Source organism: Hemiscyllium ocellatum, chromosome 12, assembly GCF_020745735.1.
Source record: "Hemiscyllium ocellatum isolate sHemOce1 chromosome 12, sHemOce1.pat.X.cur, whole genome shotgun sequence".
NCBI classification, from domain to species: Eukaryota; Metazoa; Chordata; class Chondrichthyes; order Orectolobiformes; family Hemiscylliidae; genus Hemiscyllium; species Hemiscyllium ocellatum.
The window spans coordinates 102,201,876-102,208,473 of NC_083412.1; positions in this window are offsets into that span (position 1 = coordinate 102,201,876).

Below are 6,598 nucleotides of genomic sequence, written 5' to 3' on the forward strand. Positions count from 1 at the left end.
TGGAAAGACAAGGGCAACATGTACATTGGAACACTCCCACCCCCTTGATTGGCACCCTATCTAACAACTTCAATGTTCACTTCATCCACCACTGATGCTAAGTGGCAACAGTGTGTACCATTTACAAGATGCGCTGCAACAATTCGTGGCTCCCCCACCAGTACCTTCTAAATCTGTTAGTTCCATTGTCTGAGAGATCAAGGACAGCAGACGTGGGAACTACCACATGCAAGTTCCCTTCCAAGTCAATTATCATCCTAATTTGGAAGTATACTATTGTACCTTTTGGGTCAAAATCTTGTGGATCCGCCTACGCCAAATGGACTGCAGCAGTTCAAGAAGGCAGCTCACCACCACTTTCTAAAGGGCAATTAGGGATGAGTAGTAAATGCTGGTTTAGACAGTCATGCCCACACCCTATGAGCAAAATCCATTGAGACCCTCCAGCAAATGACCTTTACAGCTCTGATCAGAAGAAAGCTCTGCTCCGCAAACTGTACCTTGAATATAAATGCTTTAAATCAAACATCAAAATGGCCAAATTGTTTCCCATTCCTGTAACTGGAACACAAGAGACTTTAACAAGGTTTCTTAAACAAGGATGTGGTGGAGGCTGGTACAATTGCAACATTTAAGAGGCATTTGGATGGGTATATGAATAGGAAGTGTTTGGAGGGATATGGGCCGGGGGCTGGCAGGTGGGACTAGATTGGGTTGGGATATCTGGTCAGTATGGACGGGTTGGACCAAAGGGTCTGTTTCCATGCTGTACATCTCTATGACTATAAGTTATTTTTGAGTTTGTTATCAGCAAAACTTTAAACAAGTGGTAAAAATAAAACTAATTCATAACTAAACAATAATCTGAAATAAAAATAGCCCCTTAATCCCTAGCCAACAAAGACCAACAAAGCTGTGCAAATGTGAAGTGGATTTTTAAAGAAAATGGCAAAAAGCAGGACAGACTCCTGGAGGGGTGTCCAAATTTCAGGGATTAAATGGGATGACGGCTCAGAGTTTCCAGGAATTACTAACAATGAGACCAAAATGTTGACTGCTGTTGAGTGATGGAAAATCTTCAAACCAGGCTTCAGTTCAGCTGAAACGTCAGTCAGACTTGTGTGATTGAATAAGAGTGACAATTCAGCTTTCAGTGTTTAGGAGGTGGTCAGAAACAGAGGTCTGGAACTTTCTCAGGCTCCATCTGTGTAGCTGCTTCTGCTGCAAGATTTCCTCTTTTTCTAAGGAGACATAGATTTGCTTACTGAACACTTTGGGGATATTTTTCTCTTCAACTGACACACTGAGGTACTGGAAAAACAAGAACCAACTTCAGCAGAGTATTGCCTGGCAACCGTCAGCCCATGAATCCAACTGTTCCAAACCAAGTCAGACCAGCAATTAACACCATGAGCCTCATCTTTTATCTCTCTTCAAATCTTTACCTGTCTCCTTTTTCAAACTTACTTGATTTTGAAGTAAGGAGATGGCAAATCATAGCTCTCATTAATGTTGAACCATTCCAGGAAATCACACTTCATGTCAAAACCTTGGTAAACCTTTATAATCTGGAATATTCAAACCATTCCATATTCCAGTTACTTGTGGTCCTCAAATATAACTATATATTCCTAACTTGCTCCCTGTACCATAAAAACTTCTTTTAAAAAGTCAAATTTCCATTATTGATCTTTATTCATGCTTTCTGAAATATCCACCCAATTTCTGGTTACCTTAATTTCCAAACTATTACCCCATTATTTTATGCTCTTTGGTGACATTGCCAATATTATCTTTTGTAATAATACAAACAATTCTTTGATCTTGAACTAAGAAACTCCCCAAAGCAATCTAACATTTTTGATGTTTAAATCTAAGGTGGCCAAGGAATTGTGGTCAGTTCGATTTTGGTGGGTTTCTTCTTCATTTGCTCATGGCTGACTGGTCCTTGAATAAAGTGGCTTGCTAGGGCCAATTCAGAGGGCAATTAAGAGTCAATCACTTTGTTGTGGGTCTGCAGCCACATGTAGCTCAGACCTGATGAAGGTAACAGATTTCCTTCCCTAAAGGACATTGATAAACCAGAAAGGTTTGTCCAATGCCAAGGCATACAAGGCTATGGGCTAAGAGCTGGGAAATGGGATTAGAATAGTTGGTTGTTCTAGTCTAGCATGGATGTGATGGTCTTTTCTTGTGCTGTGCATTTCTGACAATCAATCCATTCCATGTATTAATCTGTCAAGTGTTCTCTATGACAACAATTGACAGTGGGCCCTGGGCAGTTCAGGATAGGTAATAACTACTGGCCAAGCCAGTGACACCCAAGTCCCATTAATAAATATTTTAACAACCACTGCCTTCTCGATGCCCAATTCATCATTTTACTATAAGACCCACTCACTCCTAAGTAACCAGCCTCAGTTGTTATTTTGAAGGGTTTGATGAAGTCAGTTCAAACAAATGATTTTTAAAATATATTTTGAAACTCAGTTTTTACCTGAACTAGTTTTTCTGGGCTTTAACAATAAGGATGATGTTTTGATAGTGCAGATTGCACTAGATTCCATTGTGTCTTCGTGAATCTCTACAGATTTCTTTGACTTGTGTGATTATGGCTGATCATACAACTCAGTCTCCTGTTCTTTCATTCTCCCCATCCCTTTGATATTTTAGCCCTAAGAACTATATCTAACTCCTTACTGAAAACATTCAATATTTTGGCCTTGACCACTTTTTGTGGGAGTGAATTCCACAGGCTTGCCACCTTTTGAGTGAAGACATTTCTCATTTCAGTCCTAAAAGGCCTATCTTGTATCTTCAGCCTGTGACCATTGGTTTTGGACTCTCCAAACATTGGGAACATCCTTCCCGTCAAGTCCTGTTAGAATTTTATTGGTTTTTATAAGATCTTCTCATATTCTTCTAAACTCCAGCAAATGCAGTCCAATTGATCCAGAGGTTCCATTGTCTTTTCCTTTAAATACAAGAATGTGGAGTCTAATTATTCTCAATCTTTCGTTATTGGCTAATTGGATGGTAGGAGAATCAATTTGTGAATCGTCTACATTTCCTTCTACCTTATTCTCACTATCTCTACCATTCACTACATTCAGCACTTGACATATGTGTTCCTCTACCTTCCTGTCTACAGTGGTATCATTTTCACACATTAATCTGACATAACCAGTTCTTCTTCCAGATCAGGAGTATCTAACAGATAATTCACTTGATTAGCTCTTTTAATGACTTCGAATGACACTGAATCTCACTTTCAAAGTTTCCCCTTGTAAAGATAATAACACTAACACTTTGTCTCTTGTTTGAAATGTTCTTGTTTTTGCATGTTTATTTGTTGTTTCTTTCATGTTTGCCTGTGAAAGGTTTAAAGTCTCTCAAGAAACAACGGCTCTTATCCATGTTGAAGTTTCATCTTCCTCTCATAAAAATGTTTCCTTGATCAATGGTAATGCCCTTCATATGACAAGTTACCATGACTACAGGTCAATTTGGACAGATTTTTACCAGATCCTTTTGGTGACACTGATTGCAAATAACAAAGTCCAATCCCAGTTACGTGAATATTCAGAACAATGCGCTTCAGTTGTTGTTTAATCATTCAAATCTGATGCTGTCTTTTAAAACTCCTTGTGTTCTTGGTGTGCTGTGGTCTTCAATTGTTTGATACCCACACTATGCATAATGCCCTGAAGATGTTTAGACACAAAGTTGAAACCTTGGTCAAACTGTACTTCTATTGGTAGTCCATAATGAATAAAAATCTGAATTCATTTTTCAACACTACATTAGCTGTGATGATCCTCACAGGCCTGGTTTGTGGGAACTGTATTAGTGAGGATATACTGATGCCCTTTTGATTGTGACTCTGGTCCTATACAATTTATCATCAACATTGTACTAGATAGTGTAGTATTTTCCAGAAACCAGTATAGATATTAAAGGAGCTAGCTTGGGATTTCCCACTAATTGGCATTGAGTCAGAGAGATGTACAGCATGGAAACACACCCTTCGGTCCAACCTGTCATACCAACCAGATATCCCAACCCAGTCTAGTCCCACCTGCCAGCAACTGGCCCACATCCCTCCAAACCCTTCCTATTCATATACCCATCCAAATGCCTTTTAAATGTTGTAATTGTACCAGCCTCCACCACATCTCCTGACAGCTCATTCCATACACACACCACCCTATTCAACCAATTGTACTCTTTACTTCCTTCGCGCACCCTCCTCTCTGACCTATCACTTCTATCCCCACCTCCATTCACCTATTGTGCTCTTTGCTACCTTCTCCCCAGTAACCCCACCCCCCCCTCAAAATCACTCCACCCTAGAGGGTCCATGCCTCCATTCTGATGAAGGGCTTTTGCCCGAAACATTGATTTTCCTGCTCCTCGGATGCTGCCTGACCTGCTGTGCTTTTCCAGCACCACTCTAATCTAACCATTTTGATACAGAACTGGCTGAAAAGTAGAAGACAGAGGTGGTGGTGGAGGGTTGTTTTTCAGACTGGAGGCCTGTGACCAGTGGAGTGCCACAAGGATTGGTGCTGGGTCCACTACTTTTCATCATTTATATAACTGATTTGGATGTGAGTATAAGAGGTGCAGTTAGTAAGTTTGCAGATGACACCAAAATTGGAGGTGTAGTGGACAGCGAAGAGGGTTACCTCAGATTACAACAGGATCTTGACCAGATGGGCCAGTGGGCTGAGAAGGGGCAGATGGAGTTTAATTTAGATAAATGTGAGGTGCTGCATTGTGGGAAAGCAAATCTTAGCAGGTTGTATACACTTAAGAGTAAGGTCCTAGGGAGTGTTGCTGAACAAAGAGACCTTGGAGTGCAGGTTCACAGCTCCTTGAAAGTGGAGTCGCAGGTAGATGGGATAGTGAAGAAGGCATTTGGTCAGAGTATTGAATACAGAAGTTGGGAGGTCATGTTGCGGCTGTACAGGACATTGGTTAGGCCACTGTTGGAATATTGCGTGCAATTCTGGTCTCCTTCCTATCAGAAAGATGTTGTGAAACTTGAAAGAGTTCAGAAAAGATTTACAAGGATGTTGCCAGGGTTGGAGGATTTGAGCAATAGGGAGCGATTGAATAGGCTAGGGCCTGGAGCATTGGAGGCTGAGGGGTGACCTTATAGAGATTTACTAAATCACGAGGGGCATGGATAGGACAAATAGACAAAGTCTTTTCCCTGGGGTGGGGGAGTCCAGAACTAGAGGGCATAGGTTCTGGATATAGGTTTGCACGCTGAGCTGGAAGGTTCATTTCCAGATGTTTCGTCACCCTACTAGGTAACATCTTCAGTGATCCTCAGGTGAAGCACTGCTGATAAGTCCTGCTTTCTATTTACATGTTTGGGCTTCTTTGGGTTGGTTTCCTGTGGTGAAGTCACTTCCTGTTCTTTTTCTCAGGGGTGGTCTCGACATATAACTAGAAAGTAGGACTTATCAGCAGTGCTTCGGCGGAGGCCCACTGAAGATGTTAACTAGCATGGTGATGAAACATCTGAAAGTGAACCTTCCAGCTCAGTGAGCAAACCTACATCCAGAACCTCAGCCTGAGCTACAAATTTTCTCAAAACTCACTAGGGCATATGTTTCAGGTGAGAGGGGAAAAGATATAGAGACCTAAAGTGCAACGTTTTCACGTAGAGGGTGGTATGTGTACCCAGGCGTCAGGTAGTGAGGGAATGGCAGTGGAGGAGGCCCAGGACCTGCATGCCCTTGGCAGAGTGGGAAGGGGGAGTTGAAATGTTGGGCCACAGGGCAGTGGGGTTGATTGGTACCTGGAGGAAGCATGCCTCATCTTCCGCCTTGGAACACTTTGACCCTAGGGCATCAATGTAGACTTCACCAGTTTCCTCATTTCTCCTCCCCCCACCATACCCCAGTTCCAACCTTCCAGCTCAGCACTGTCCCCATGACCTGTCCTACCTGCCAATCTCCCTTTCTACCTATCCACTCCACCTTCCCCTCTGACCTATCACCTCCATCCAACCAATCTACTCTTTGCTACCTTCTCCCCAGCACCCTCATTTATCTCTCCACTCTGCAGGCACCCTGCCTCCATTCCTATCAAGGGCTTTTGCACGAAATGTCAATTTTCCTGCTCCTCGGATGCTGCCTGACCTGCTGTGCTTTTCCAGCACCACTCTAACCTAGACTCTGATTTCCAGTCTCTGCAGTGCTCACTTTTGCATATCCAAATGGCTATTTCGCCCTGCATTCCATGAGATCTGACCTTGCTAACCAGTCTCCCATTGGGAACCTTGTTGAACTGAAATCGATATAGATCATATCTACTGCTCTGCCCTCATCAATCCTCTTTGTTACTTCTTCTAAAAACTCCATCTTTAAGTTTGTCAGATCTGATTTCCCCAGCTGACTATCCCTAATTAGTCCTTGCCTTTCCAAATACATGTAAATCCTGTCCCTCAGGGTTCCCTCCAACAACTTGCCTTCCACTGACATCAGGCTCACTGGTCAAAGGCTTGTCCTTACCTTCTTAAACAGTTGTGCCACGTTTGCCAAGCTCCAGTCTTCCGGCACCTCACCTGTGACTATCGATGATA